Genomic DNA, 16,236 nt, shown 5'->3' on the forward strand with positions numbered 1-16,236 from the left:
TATGTGTTAAATATGTGCATATTAAGGGTACCCAAGGTACCGTATTTGCATGTTGCGTTCCGAAAAGGCGTTCAGGTAAGCAATCAACGCCTATTCTCCGTACTGTAGGAGCAGGTCCAACAGTCACGTGGGACATACCCAATAGATGTGTCCCTAGGGAGGGATTAGTTGGCTATCATGAGAGATAACGCATTGGAGGACTCCTCTGAAGCATAAGAGTCAATGTTATAGTGCCTTATAAAAGAATTGGGAGAGGCCCATGTGGCCGCCTTGCAAACTTCCTCCAAGGGCACTTGAGTTGTCCAGGCTGCTGATGTGGCTGCACTTCTTGTAGAATGTGCCATGATGCCTTGTGGGACATTGAGGGATGCTGACTTGTAAGCTTTGGAGATTGTCCCTCGAATCCAACAGATTAATACGGTGGATGAGACTTTGGACCCCAGAGACCTGGGGTGGAAAGCTACGAATAGGGCTTCTGATCTACGAAAGGTCCTAGTACGTTGGAGATAAATTCACAGAGCTCTAGTAAGGTCTAAAGTGTGCCATCTGATAGAGAGATGGTGGTTTTGGTTAGAGCAGAAAGAAGGCAACACAAGGTCCTGGGATCTGTGAAATATGGAGCTGAACTTTGGTAGAAAGTTGGGGTCCAATTGAAGAACTACTTTGTCCGGATGAAATTGGCATAAGTCCTGATGAATAAAGAGTGCCACCAGCTCAGAAATGCATCTGGCGGAGGTGATTGCCACTAGGAATGCTACTTTGTAGGACAGGTGTCTGAAGGAGGCAGAATTTAGCGGTTCGTATGGAGCTTGGGTAAGAGAATGCAGAACTCGAGGTAAGTCCCAGGATGGATATCTGTGAACAGTAGGAGGCCTGACGTTTGAGATGCCTCTTAACAGTTCTTGTATTTCAGGGAAACTGTGAAGTGGTTGTCTTTGGGGTCCTGCCAGGACTGAGGATAAGGCGGCTAGGTGTCGCTGGATAGTGTTGGCTGAGAGACCTAGGTGAAAGCCCTTCATGAAGAAGGAAAAGATTCTGTGAATGGGAATACTCAGGGGAGAGATGCCTTCCTGGGAACACCACTGGTGAAATTTGGACCAGGTATGGTCATAGATCCTATTGGTAGATATTCTTCTAGACTTTAGGATCACTTCCACAGTGTCTGGATCATAACCTCGAAGGTCTAGGTTGCGCCAGATAACAGCCAAGCAGTGAGGTGGAACCACTCCGGGTCTGGATGGTGAGAGACACCCTGCTGCAACATATCCTTCAAAGCGGGGAGTTGCCAGGGGGCCTGGACGGATAGCCGCTGGAGGTCCGCAAACCAGGGTCATCGAGGCCAGTGATTACCTAGGCCTGCTTGAGGAGGATCTTGTGGATCATGTCTGGCAGGATTGGAATTGGTGGGAAGGCGTATAGGAGGCCAGGAGGCCAAGGGGTTCTGAGTGCGTTGGTTGCTTCTGCTCCCGGGGGATGGGAATCTGGAATAGAACTGAGGGAGCTGAGTGTTGATCGCAGTCACAAACAGGTCTAGCTATGGATGACCCTATCTGAGGCAGATCTGCTGGAATAAGTCTGGATGGAGACTCCACTCCCCTGGATCCAGCGTCGATTGGGAGAGTCAGTCTGCCTGCACATTGAGGATTCCAGATATATGGTCAGCCGACAGAGACTGCAGGTGTCTCTCCGCTCAAAGGTCCAGCTTCAGGGCTTCCTGCATCAGGGCCTTGGACCAGGTGCCTCCTTATCTGCAGATGTGGCTCTTCATAGCCATATTGTCTGTTAGGATTAGGACATGTCGGTTGTGGATGTTTGGTTTGAACCTCTTGAGGGCTAGTGACACTGCTCTCAGTTCCAGCCAATTGATTGGCTTGGTTAACTCTTCCGATGACCATGTGCCTTAGGCTATTAGGCCCAGAGCATGGGCTCCCCAGCCCAGGAGACTGGCGTCCGTGGTGATGGTAAACTGGTCTGGAATCCTGAAAAGGGATCCTTTGTCCAGAGCAGAGGAAGTCTACCACGAGAGGGATCTCAGGATGACGGAAGGGATCAGAATGGAGCATGCTGAGTTGCTGGTTCCTGATCTCTGGAATGGCAATAAAAGCCATTGGAGTTCCCTAGAATGGAGGCTTACCCAGGGAATGATATAAATACAGGACACCATCTTTCTCAGTAGGGAAGACAGCGTGGAAATGGAGACCTTTCTTTGGGATCTGACTTAAGCGATAAGCTCTTTGATACTAATATTCCTTTCAGGAGAAAGGAGAACCTGAGATAGGTTGGAATCTATGACTGCCCCCAGGTGCTGAAGGGAGGTAGAAGGATGAAACTGACTTTTTAAAAAATTAATGGAGAAACCATGCCCTTGTAGGAGAGACATGGATAACGGATCTGTATGGGTGCCCTCTTTGGAGGAACCGTGAACTAAAATGTCATCCAAATAGCACAAAATATGAATGGGGGTAGCCTGGATATGAGCTGCCAGGGCGCCTAGGAGCTTAGCAAAGACTCGAGGGGCCGAGGACAGACTGAAGGGCATGTCCCTGTATTGGTAATGTTTGTCCTGAAAGGCAAAGCAGAGAAATTGTCTGTGGCCTTTTAAAATGGGAATGTGGAGATAGGCCTCTGTAAGGTCTAAGGAGGACATGAAGTCCCCGGGGTGAATAGATGCCAAGATAGAGGACAAGGAACGCATCTTAAACTTTCTGTATTTGATATACTGGTTTAATCTTTTAAGATCCAAAATGGCTCTCCATCCTCCAGAGGTCTTAGGGAGCATAAAGAGGATGGAATAGAAACCAAGTCCTCTTTGCGAGGAAGGAACTGGCTGAATAATGGAGAGGAGATGATGGATCGCTTCCTCCATGTGGAGACGGGAGGAAGGGGATCTAGGAGAAGGGCACGAAATGAAATGTTTGGGGGGAATGGAAATAAACTCCAATTGAAGTCCCCGTGCCACTGTGGAAATAATCCAGGGGTCCTTACAGGAGCAGTGCCAGCTGGAAATGTACCAGGCCAGGCACCCCCCAATGGGGATAGAGTGATCATTACCACCTGGACCTTTTTGAGGCCCTCGAGGTGGAGGAGCCTCTTTGATATCGAGACCCTCTGCCCCTGGGGATTCTATCTGATTGGGAACGAAACCAGGAATTATACTGACCTGAGTTTATTTGAAACGCGAAGTCCTGATCTTGTTGGTGATTGGACCGCCGAAAGGACTGAAGCGTTTTAACAGACCTCTTGGTACTAGGCCCCAGGATTTTCTTCTTATCAGTGGTTTCTGTAAATAGAGGATCACCAAATAATCACCAAATAATAGCTTACGTTTTAGAGGGCCCAAGGAAAGCTGCCACTTCTGCCTCACTCCCGCTTGCCATGGGCGGAGCCAGAGAAGCCGCATGGCTACTGTCGAAGCAGCCACTGACTTTGCCGCAAATCTTGAGGACTGTAGGGTGGCATCCACAACATACTGGGCTGCTGCAAAGACCTTGTTGAGGTCTTGTTGGCCCCTTAAGTCATTGGGAGGGATATGCTGTTGAAGTTGCTGCAACCACAGAAGCATGGCTCTAGTAAAGAAGGATGCTGACGCTGCGCATTTGATTGCCCAGGTGTCTGCCAGGAAACATTTCTTGAGCATTTGCTCCAGATGTTTGTCCTCTGGCTTTAAGACTTCTTAATGCAGGGTCTTGACTGGTTCATCTGCTTTGGGACAAATAAGAAGATCCTCATAAGAAGGTGAGACTTTATAAAGTTTCTTATCTTTAGAGGAGGGATTGGAACCTAGAGTTGGATGATCCCACTGTTTCAGCAAAGCGTCCTTAAATAGTTTAGGCATGGGAATGACCTCGGTATCTTCCTGCTCCTACATGAAGAAGGGTAGATTCTCCTCCTGTGTAGTATCAGAAGTATGTGCAGGCTTGTCCTGACCTGAAAGGCCTGTGGCTGCTCTTGCCTTAAGTAGTAGAGACTTAAACAGCTGAAAGGGAAAAATAGTAGAGGATGGAGGGATCTTGATTTGAGATTCTTCATCCTCAGTGAGGCCTTGGAAGGGGTCATCCCTGCCTCTAGGATCATCATTATCCTCGTACTCCTGCTCAGAGTAATCAGAGTCTGGTTTTTGAGGGACTCTGTAGGCTGAGAAGGAAGTCAGGGATCTAAGACGGGTTTGACTATGAGGATGGGGCTGCGCATTCATGGCCTTGAATTTGGCATCAATGGCTTGAGATAAGGTGGAAAACATAGATTGCAGTTCAGGAGGAAGGTTAGTAATAGAAGCAGGAAATTCAGAGGGAACCCTGGAAGATTCAGGTTCTGAAGGGCCCTGATTCAAATGGTCTGGTATCTCTGGACCTAAGCCCCATAAGTTAGGCTGGGGTCTGTTTAGGTTTGGCTCACTCAGAGACAAGACAGGTACACCTGAGGGAGGCAGCTCAAAGGATCTGAGGGTTCAGGTGAGCTAACATGCACTCGGTCTTGCACTCTTAAGCATTTAGCTGATTGTTCATGAATTTTTGGGAGTGCTTTATCTCTTTTCTTTTCAGCTTTGGTGGGCCTAGCCACTGGAGGAGCTGCGAAAGAGGAGGACGAGGCCTGGGGGATGGTTTGAATCTCATCACCAGTAGGCCTAGGGTCCTGATTATTTCTGGAAGAAGTACCTCTCTTGGGGATAGCAGAAGCCATGGCCTGAACAATTTACAGGGACAAGGTCTGGAGCCAAAAATTTGGGAGAAACAATAGGCGGAACAATTTAAATCCCAAGACGAAGGGGGCCCAAGCTCCTAGGCCTGGGAGCGTCTGCCCTCAAAGACAAGCCTGGATCAATCCAGATTCGTGCCAGTGAGACCAGAAGGGCTAGGCCTCATTGATTAACCAACCAAGGCACACTGGTTGAGAGGCCTAGCACGGGAGTAAAAGCCTGAGACTCTCACAGCCTACTATGGGCCACGCGGCGGACTTTATGGCACCAGACAGCCTGTGTATGGGCTGGCCGTTGGTGCCAATGTTACTGGATGCTGAGGGCCTTCACATCAAGAAAACTCAATAAGGAGTTAGACTAAGTCCAGGGGACTGAACAAGCGCCCTTGTAAAACGTCCCACTCCGCAGGAGGTGCTACAGTAAACACAGCCAATAGTAATAAAAAATCTCCCAGACGGGCAGATTTAACAGAAGAAATACGGCCAACTGAAAATGATAAGGCAAGGGAATTACGCAATTAACTGGAAGTCTTATTGCCGCTTCTCTGCTCGGAACCAAGCCCAGGAGGGCTGGCTGGAAAGCCAAATTGCTTCAATTGCTGATAGAAAGGCTAATTACTTATCTTTTTGCTGTGGATTTCGGGTAGAAGAAAAAGGGAAGGTGTTTGTTTGGAGAGGAGCTGAGCCACCACATGTCCTGCTGATAGGAGGACTGAGTGAATTCTGGGGAAGGGGTGGATCCAGCAATCTTTTTAAAGACAGGCTCAGTCCTATGCGGATTGGACAGTGAGCAACCCACGTGAATGCTGGACCCACTCCTACAGTACAGAGGAGGTATATACAGTTTAAGCTTTTGCCACAGCATAATCTGGACGTGCTCTCCCTGTCAGGAGTCTAGGCCTAGCCCTCCATGAACCAGACTGATAGAATGGGAAGCACCAAGGGGTCCGTAGCCTCATGTTCATGTAGACTTTGAGGGGCCAGTAGAGTCCCATTCATTCCTGGTGGTAGTCGATGCCTATTCTAAATGGGTGGACATCTTACTCATGGGAAGCACCACCACTTGTGCCACCATAAAGGCACTGCATCACCTTTTTGCCACACATGGATGCCCGGATGTCCTGATGTCTGACAATGGACCCCAATTTACTTCTCGTCAAATGGAGCTATTCCTCGCTGAATTGGGGGTCAGACATGCCCTTAAATTCCCTTATTCCCCCTGGGCCAATGGGCTGGTAGAGAGGTTGGTAAGAGTGGCCAAGGAGGCCCTGAAGAGATCTGAGCCAGGGGACATCCAAGAATGTTTGGACACCATACTATTAACCCAACATATTAGCTCAGCTCAGTTACCCACAAAAGCCCAGCTGAATTACTCATGGGGAGAAATTTAAGATCCCCATTGGAGAGATTACACCCCTCTTTTGTTGACATACAAGACAAAGAACACAGGTCCCCCAAAAGGTCATTTACAATGAGGCAAAATGTATTCACAAGAAACTTTGATGGGGGGGGGCAACTGGCAAAAAGGGGCTATCGCAGATCAAATAGCCCCTAAAACATACACTGTCCTCCTGGAGGACGGCAGGACTTGGAAGCGTCATGTAGACCAGCTCAGGAAATGCCTAGAGTCCGCCTCCGAGAACAACAAACTGTAAATCCTAATGAAAACCTTGACCCTTCACTCCCAACAGGGAGTTTAACCTGGCAAATATGATCACGAAACTGCTCAGAAAAAATTGAAATGGCTTTGGACTTACTGGGACTTCAGCTCCATTCCAGTGTTGCGGGACCACTTCCCGAGGAGGCCGGTAGTGATTCTACAGACTCAACGCAGGGAGGAACCCCACAGGCAAGGCCTGGAGCCATCCACGAAGTTGCAGATGAGCCAACCTCCTCTCAGGCCGATTTCCCAGACTCAACCGATCTGCACAGGACAGAGAGAGAAGTGTGCAGACCCAGCCGATTGGACGATTTCATCACATGGCTTTCAGAGTGACCTACACTTAAACTGAGAGGGGAGGGGTGTTAAATATGTGCATATTGAGGGCACCCAAGGTATCGTATTTGCATGTTGCATTATGATTGGCTATTGGTTTCTGGCAGGAGACTGGTTACTGTGTCAAATAGATTCTGTTGCTGGGGAAAAACCTATATAAGTTAGGGATGTGCCACTTTCCCTCAGAATCTTTTTCGCGTCTTTGACAGCCAAATTGCCCTTGCCTGTTTATCATTGCCTGTCAATAAAAGACTGCTAATTTTAACAGTCAATGCCTTCGCTAGTTCATTTCAATATGAGCATCATTTAAACCCATAATGTGACCCAAGAATAGGTCTGGGGCCTTTCTTTTTCATGTAGTCTTCTCATAGGCACAAACACAACAAAGAGTAGTTAAACAAAAATAAAAGGAAAGCTTAAAGGAAAAAAAGGATTAATTATTGCTATTAATTAAAAGCTTAAATAAAAAGGGGGGAGGACATAGCCTGGCATCTAAATGGCAATTCTACTGCCAGGAAACTTCCTTAGAGAAGTTTTAATAGCTCTCACAACAATAAAGACTTTTAGCACTTAAGACTTTAGACTGCATAGTTTTTCAAACCTGAGATAGTTATTTGAAACAATATCCAATACCAAATTATCTCATTATAAATGCTTGGGTCTCCTGCATCTAACTCTAAGCTGCCATAACTGAGACATGGTTTAAGGATTCTAATGAATGGGAAATATCCATACCAGGATATATACTGTATAGGAAGGATAGAATAGAGAGAAGGGGAGGTGGAGTAGCCATTTATGTTAAGGAAAGTCTAAAAACAAACATGTAAAGATCTGGAGACTCTCTGGGTTTGCATGCAAAATAAAGAAGGTTCTGTCATTAGAATTGGGGTGATCTATACGCCTCCAGGGCAATCTGAGGAATATGACAACAAGATGGTGGATGAAATTACCCAAATGGCAGTAAATGGAGATATTGTGGTTATGGGTGATTTCAACATGCGTGATGTTGACTGTAATATCCCCAGTGCCCTTACATGCAAAAGTAAGAATATAGTAGAGGCCTTTATAAAAGTAGCTCTGGCACAGCTGGTTAAGACTGTCTACGAGAGGGGCGGCATACAAATCAAATCAAATCAATCAATCAATCAATAAGACACTGACTAGAGGGGAAAATATTCTAGATTTAGTCTTTACGAATGCGAATTGGGTTTCAGAGGTTAAGGTGGGAGAAAGTTTAGGTTGCAGTGACCATCTATGCTTGTGGTTTGATGTAAAAACTGATTGTGAGCAATCCTATACTGCAACCAAAGAAAAACAAATTTTAATGCAATGGGGGAATATTTAAATAATGAATTAAAGGAGAGGGATAAAATGGCAGGAGCGAGCACCCAGTGGACTGTATTAAAAAAGGCCATCTTAAAAGCCACTGGGCTGTATGTAAGGCAAATAACTAAAGGTAAAATGAAGAAGAAACCGCTATGGTTTAGCAATGATGTAAAAGCTATAGTCAATGAAAAAAAGGCTGCCTATAGGAGGTATAAGCCCCCTCAGAGAGGGTCCGCAACTTGGGCGTCCTCCTCGATCCACAGATCACATTAGAGAAACATCTTTCAGCTGTGGCGAGGGGGGCGTTCGCCCAGGTTCGCCTGGTGGGTCAGTTGCGGCCCTATTGCTCACAGTCATTCATGCCCTAATCACCTCGAGGCTCGACTACTGTAACGCTCTCTACATGGGGCTACCTTTGAAAAGTGTTCGGAAACTTCAGATCGTGCAGAATGCAGCTGCGAGAGCAATTATGGGCTTCTCTAAGTATGCCCATATCACTCCAACACTCCGCAGTCTGCATTGGTTGCCGATCAGTTTCCGGTCACAATTCAAAGTGTTGGTTATGACCTATAAAGCCCTTCATGGCACCGGACCAGAATATCTCCGGGACCGCCTTCTGCCGCACGAATCCCAGCAACCGGTTCGGTCCCACAGAGTTGCCCTTCTCCGGGTCCCGTCGACTAAACAATGTCGTCTGGTGGGACCCAGGGGAAGAGCCTTCTCTGTGGCGGCTCTGACCCTCTGGAACCAGCTCCCCCCTGAGATTAGGATTGCCCCCACCCTCCCTGCCTTTCGCAAACTCCTTAAAACCCACCTCTGCCGTCAGGCATGAGGGAACAGAAACATCTCCCCCTTGCCCATGTTGTTTTGGTGTTAGATTGATTGTGTGCTTGTTTTTTTAAATATTCTGGGGTTGTTTTTTATGAATTTTTAAGCTTAATATTGTAATTGGATTGGTGGGTATTGAATTTGTTATTATGTATTGTTTTTACTTTGTTGTGAGCCGCCCCGAGTTTGCGGAGAGGGGCGGCATATAAATCCAATAAATCTAATCAAATCTAATCTATAAAGAGTCTGGAAGTATAGCTGATAGAGAGGTGTATAAAATGAGACAGAAGGAGGCAAAAGAGATAATATATGCTGCTAAAGCCTCAAAAGAGGAAGAAATTGCCAAATCTGTAAAGAAGGTGGATAAAACCTTCTTCAGATATATAAGTGATAGGAAGAAGAAAAACTGCAGCATCATGAAGCTTAGTACCGGGAATAATACATGCATTGATGGGAATAAAGAGATCGCTGACCATTTCAATATCTACTTCTGTTCAGTTTTCTCAAAAGACACCTTACAATATAATACTATAGCATTGCTTCCAGCTGTACGGATTCAGCTCCAGTGATCTTAGAAGCTGATGTCTTAGAAGAACTTGAATGATTAAAGATAAATAAGGCAATGGGTCCAGATGGCATCCACCCCAGAGTTCTTAAAGAACTCAGATCTGCCATTGCTAGCCCCCTGACTGATTTCTTTAACCAATCCCTGTTAACAGGAGATGTTCCTGAGGATTGAGAATGGCCAGTGTTGTGCCTATCCACAAGAAGGGCAGTAGAGAAGAAGCTGGTAACTACAGGCCAGTTAGCTTGACATCAGTTATAGTAAAAATGATGGAAACGCTATTCAAAAAGAGGATAAATCAGCACCTAAAAAACAATAACTTATTGGACACAAATCAGCATGGCTTTACTGAAGGCAAATCATGTCAGACTAATCTCATTGATTTCTTTGACTATGTCACAAAGGTGTTGGATGAAGGTGGTGCCGTGGATATTGCCTATCTGGACTTCAGCAAAACCTTTGATACGGTTCCACATAAAGAGCTGATAGACAAATTAGTGAAGATTGGACATAATCCCTGGATAGTTCTGTGGATTTGCAGCTGGCTGAAGTGTAGACATCAGAGAGTTATTGTTAATGGCGAGTATTCTGAGCAGAGACAGGTTACAAGCGGGGTGCCACAAGGGTCTGTTCTGGGTCCTATTCTTTTTAGTATGTTTGTGAGTGACATAGGGGAAGGTTTGATAGGGAAGGTTTGCCTATTTGCTGATGACTCTAAAGTGTGCAATAGGGTTGATATTCCTGGAGGCGTCTGTAATATGGTAAATGATTTAGCTTTACTAGATAAATGGTCAAAGCAATGGAAACTGCAGTTTAATGTTTCCAAATGTAAAATAATGCACTTGGGGAAAAGGAATCCTCAATCTGAGTATTGTATTGGTAGTTCTGTGTTAGCAAAAACTTCAGAAGAGAATGATTAAGGGGTAGTGATTTCTGACAGTCTCAAAATGGGTGAGCAGTGTGTTCGGGTGGTAGGAAAAGCAAGTAGGATGCTTGGCTGAATAGCTAGAGGTATAACAAGCAGGAAGAGGGAGATTGTGCTCCCACTATATAGAGCGCTGGTGAGACCACATTTGGAATACTGTGTTCAGTTCTGGAGACCTCACCTACAAAAAGATATTGACAAAATTGAACAGGTTCAAAGAATGGTGGAAGGTCTTAAGCATAAATCGTATCAGGAAAGACTTAATGAACTTAATCTGTATAGTCTGGAGGACAGAAGGAAAAGGGGGGACATGATCGAAACATTTAAATATGTCAAAGGGTTAAATAAGGTTCAGGAGGGAAGTGTTTTTAATAGGAAAGTGAACGTAAGAACAAGGGGACACAATCTGAAGTTAGTTGGGGGTAAGATCAAAAGCAACATGAGAAAATATTATTTTACTGAAAGAGTAGTAGATCCTTGGAACAAACCTCCAGCAGACATGGTTGGTAAATGCACAGTAACTGAATTTAAACATGCCTGGGATAAACATATATCCATCCTAAGATAAAATACAAAAATAGTATAAGGGCAGACTAGATGGATCATGAGGTCTTTTTCTGCCATCAGTCTTCTATGTTTCTAAAAGTTAATATAGACCTTTGTACTGATGAGGATAATTAAAGCACAAAAGCTTCACAGAGTTAAAAAAACAAAATGCAAGTCTTTTATCAAAGGCAATCTTTCTATCTCATTCTGACAGTTAACAGCATATGATCTAGTAAACAAATACTTTCACACAGTACAAAAGTGCCATTAAAGGCCAAAACTGTCAACACAAATTCCATTCTTGTGTGAAGTAAAAAACATAAACTGTTGATCACCTCTCTTTGCCTTAACTAGAATGGAGGTTGTCATGGAAACATTCTTGCGAAGTTCACAGCGATGTAACAAACACATTTCCAGTTTAATTGCTATTAGGTTTAGCATAGCAGTTTATTTATACTCAAAGTGTATTATGATAAAAATCTACCATAACTGATCTATTGAACTGATTTCTAAATACCTAAGTAAAATTAAAACCAATAAACTTTGATACAATTGCCAGTTAAAGTACATTAATATTCCAGCACATAAAACATTTCTGAATGTAAGAACAATGAACAAAAAGAGAAATCTCACTTTGTAGATATAACATTCTCTATACAACAGGACCCCAATTCTTCTGTTGGTAATATCATGGGGTGCAGAGAGGAAAGGATTAGCTCCATCCTTTAATCTCTGATTTTTCATATCTGGAGATTCTTCGAAGGTATGTCATGTTTGGAGAACTGTGGGAAATGGAGAAGCCAGGGGGACAGCAAGGTGGAAAACTGGAATGAGGGAATCCCCCTTTAACCCAGTGTGAATGCAATCTGTCATGTCATTTTGACATGGCGGACCTGAGACCCTGACAACCACTCCAGTTTGGGAAGTAAAAAGTGTGTAGCAGACTGTGCTCATCTCTGTTAGGACTTTTATATGGGCAGTAATTGGAATTATAGTATGGGTGGGACTTTTATATGGGCAGTAATTGGAATTATAGTATGTGTGGGATCATAGTATGGGTGAAACGAATGGGAGTGATGTAAATAATACACTTGGCCAACCTGGCGCTGGAGAGGCGGGAGGGGAAGGGGCGGCTATCTCTGGGGTGACAGAGGGTCAGGATATCTCAGTGCTGCTGGGGAGAGGCAGATATGGCGGGAGTCACGGAGCTAGCCATTACAGGGGAAGGAGGGATCGTTGCTTAATAACGATCCCTTGTTCCGGCTCCGTGAGCTCAACCCAGAATACTGGTGATGAGTGTAAATCTGGCCCTGGGCTCAGGTTGCTGCTACTCAATGCCAGGTCGGTGGTAAATAAAGCTCTCCTCATCCGGGATTTGATCCTGGATGAGGAGGCCGACCTGGCATGTGTAACTGAAACCTGGCTGGGCCCAGAGGGAGGAGTTCCTCTCTCTGAAATTTGCCCAGCCGGGTTTCAGATATGGCATCAACCTCGACCCCGGGGAAGGGGGGGAGGAGTGGCTATTATAGCCAGGGAGAGCCTTTGCCTGCGTAGACTCGTTGCTCCAGAGATTGCGGGTTGTGAGTCCCTCCTGGTGAAGTTGGACTTAGGGGTTCAGGTGGGCTTGTTTCTCACGTACCTGCCTCCCAGCTGCGTGGCACAAGCCCTGCCTGTGCTGCTCGAGGAGGTAGCCGGGCTGGCGGTGGGGTTCCCTAGACTTATTGTCTTGGGAGACCTCAACCTGCCGTCGCTCGGCGAATCCTCTGGATTGGCACAGGAGTTCATGGCCACCATGACAGCCATGGACCTGACCCAAGTAGTTCAGGGTCCGACTCATGAGGGGGGGGCACTCACCCGACATGGTATTCCTCTCTGAGCAACTGAGTAATGGTCTGAGTCTAAGGGGCTTAGAAGTGTTGCCTTTGTCATGGTCAGACCATTTTCTACTGCGGCTTGACTTCCTGGCTCCAATCCTCCCCCGCAGGGAGGCGGAACCAATTAAGATGTTCCGCCCCAGACGCCTGATGGATCCAGAAGGCTTTCAGAAGGCGCTTGGGGTTCTTCCAGATACACTCGTCCGCAGTCCGGCAGAGTCTCTGGCTGAGGCCTGGAACAAGGCGGCAGCGGAGGCCCTTGACCGTATTGCGCCGTTGCGACCTCTCCGTGGCGCTAGACCCCGTAGAGCTCCATGGTTCAACGAGGAGCTCCGGGAGTTGAAGCGCCAGAAGAGACGTCTAGAGAAGCGATGGAGGAAGAGTAAGTCCGAATCCGATCGAACACTTGTAAGAGCTTTTATTAAGACTTACAAAGTGGCGCTCAAGGCGGCAAGATGCGCGTATCATTCCGCCTTGATTGCATCAGCGGAATCCCACCCGGCCGCTCTGTTTAGGGTGACCCGCTCCCTTCTTAATCAGGGGGGAGTTGGGGAGCCCTTACAGAGTAGTGCCGAGGACTTTAACACGTTTTTCGCTGATAAAACTGCTCGGATCCGGGCCGATCTCGACTCCAATTGTAAAACAGAGTCGACTGACAACGAGTCAGTCGAGGTGACTGGGGCTAAACGTCTTTGTCCATCTGTCTGGGAGGAGTTTGACTTGGTGACACCTGATGAAGTGGACAAGGCCATTGGAGCTGTGAGTTCTGCCACCTGTTCACTGGATCCGTGTCCCTCTTGGTTGGTTTCGGCCAGCCGAGAGGTGACACGGAGCTGGGCCCAGGAGATTACCAACGCTTCCTTGGGGAGGGGAGTCTTTCCAACACTCTATAAAGAAGCGCTCGTGCGCCCCCTCCTCAAGAAGCCTTCCCTGGACCCAGCCGTACTCAATAACTACCGTCCAGTCTCCAACCTTCCCTTCATGGGGAAGGTTGTCGAGAAGGTGGTGGCACTCCAGCTCCAGCGGTCCTTGGAAGAAGCCGATTATCTAGGTCCCCAGCAGTCGGGTTTCAGGCCCGGATACAGCACGGAAACTGCTTTGGTCGCGTTGATGGATGATCTCTGGCGGGCCCGGGACAGGGGCTTGTCCTCTGTCCTGGTGCTTCTTGACCTCTCAGCAGCTTTCGATACCATCGACCATGGTATCCTTCTGCGCCGGCTGGAGGGGTTGGGAGTGGGAGGCACTGTTCTCCAGTGGTTCTCCTCCTACCTCTCCGGTCGGTCGCAGTCGGTGTTAGTGGGGGGTCAGAGGTCGACCTCTAGGTTTCTCCCTTGTGGGGTGCCTCAGGGGTCGGTCCTCTCCCCCCTGCTATTTAACATCTACATGAAACCGCTGGGTGAGATCATCCAAGGGCATGGGGTGAGGTATCATCAATATGCCGATGATACCCAGTTATACATCTCCACCCCATGTCCAGTCAACGAAGCAGTGGAAGTGATGTGCCGGTGCCTGGAGGCTGTTGGGGCCTGGATGGGTGTCAACAAACTCAAACTCAATCCAGACAAGACGGAGTGGCTGTGGGTCTTGCCTCCCAAGGACAATTCCATCTGTCCGTCCATCACCCTGGGGGGAGAAACATTGACCCCCTCAGAGAGGGTTCGCAACTTGGGCGTCCTCCTCGATCCACAGCTCACATTAGAGAAACACCTTTCAGCTGTGGCGAGGGGGGCGTTTGCCCAGGTTCGCCTGGTGCATCAGTTGCGACCCTATTTGGACCGGGAGTCACTGCTCACAGTCACTCATGCCCTTATCACCTCGAGGCTCGACTACTGTAACGCTCTCTACATGGGGCTACCTTTGAAAAGTGTTCGGAAACTTCAGATCGTGCAGAATGCAGCTGCGAGAGCTATCATGGGCTTTCCCAAATATGCCCATGTTACACCAACACTCCGCAGTCTGCATTGGCTGCCGATCAGTTTCCGGTCAGAATTCAAAGTGTTGGTTATGACCTATAAAGCCCTTCATGGCACCGGACCAGATTATCTCAGGAACCGCCTTCTGCCGCACGAATCCCAGCGGCCAGTTAGGTCCCACAGAGTGGGTCTTCTCCGGGTCCCGTCAACGAAACAATGCCACTTGGCGGGACCCAGGAGAAGAGCCTTCTCTGTGGCGGCCCCGGCCCTCTGGAACCAACTCCCCCCAGAGATTAAAATTGTCCCTACCCTCCTTGCCTTTCGTAAGCTACTCAAAACCCACCTCTGCCGCCAGGCATGGGGGAATTAAGACCTCTTCTCCCCCTAGGCTGATACAACTGTATGTATGGTATGTTTGTACGTATGTTGGTTTTATACATTAGGGGGTTTTAAGTTAGTTTTTAGTATTGGATTTTTACTGTATATTGTTTATGACTGTTGTTAGCCGCCCCGAGTTTTCGGAGAGGGGCGGCATATAAATCCAATAAATGAAATGAATGAAATGAAATTAGTAAATTGAGTAAATTTCAATGATTTGGGCAAAAGGAGTGAAGTTCTGTCAAGAGACTAAGTGGCAATTGAAACAGAAAAGCCGTAATCTAGCGTGTGGAGGCTGAGACTGGCATGGATAGCTTGAACTCCTGAGTTTGAGGTGCAGTAACACAGTGATTATTTAAAATAACATTGCCAAGAAGGTAAAGGCTAAAAGACTCAAAAGTGACAGTGAAAGTGACAGCGCTAGGATGAAAGAAAATAAAGGAAAGTTTAAAAAGGATTAAGAGTAAAATAAAATCTATGCTGCAGCAAGAGAAAATACAAAAAGGGAGTATAATAGATTGGATTCACTACCTTCAAATTAAATCAAGGTACAATGAAGACAGAAATAAACAGGGATTTCAGAAAACAAATAATCTAGATAAAATACTTTTAGGACCTGGCAAAAAGCTAATCTCCAAAATATACAAACATCTCTTGCAACAGCAATTGGTAGAGAAAGAAGTCAAGGGCACCATGTTTGCGTGGGCCCAAAACTTTGGATACACTATAAACCTAGACAAGTTGGGAAAATTATGGACATCAAATTACAAACTAATATTTTCACTACCATTCAAGGAAAATTTAAAACCGGGGCGCTGGTTAGCCTGTAAGTTGAGAAAACAAAAAGAATCTAAAATGATAAATAAACTAGAAGATAGTTATGGTGTACTAAGATATAGAACTGATAAAAAGAAGGAAATAGTGGTGGAATTCTATAAAAATTTATATCAACAGGAAGAAATAAAAGAAGAAATTTCTAAATTTTTGGATTCTACAAATTTACCACCTCTATTAGAGGAACAACAACAAAGGCTTAATGCACCAATGGCAGAATTACAACAAATACTTAAAAATAAAAAAAATAATAAAGCCACTGGCCCAGATGCAATACCTGCAGAATTTTATAAACTGGATAGTAACATACTTACCTTGAACATGTTACAGATTTTTAATAAGATAATCGTAGATGG

The 16,236-nt window shown here is 46.2% G+C and overlaps 1 protein-coding gene across 2 annotated transcripts in view; it reads right to left on the minus strand.

The window, feature by feature from the left end:
- FOXP2 (forkhead box P2) overlaps positions 1–16,236 on the minus strand; it is a 792,940-nt gene that overhangs the window by 677,161 nt on the left and 99,543 nt on the right. For both annotated transcript variants that reach the window (XM_070755486.1, XM_070755485.1), the window contains exon 2: positions 6,453–6,619. The gene's annotated coding sequence lies outside the window, so the exon portion shown is untranslated. The remainder of the gene's footprint in view (positions 1–6,452; positions 6,620–16,236) is intronic.

Source organism: Erythrolamprus reginae, chromosome 6, assembly GCF_031021105.1.
Source record: "Erythrolamprus reginae isolate rEryReg1 chromosome 6, rEryReg1.hap1, whole genome shotgun sequence".
NCBI lineage: Eukaryota > Metazoa > Chordata > Lepidosauria > Squamata > Dipsadidae > Erythrolamprus > Erythrolamprus reginae.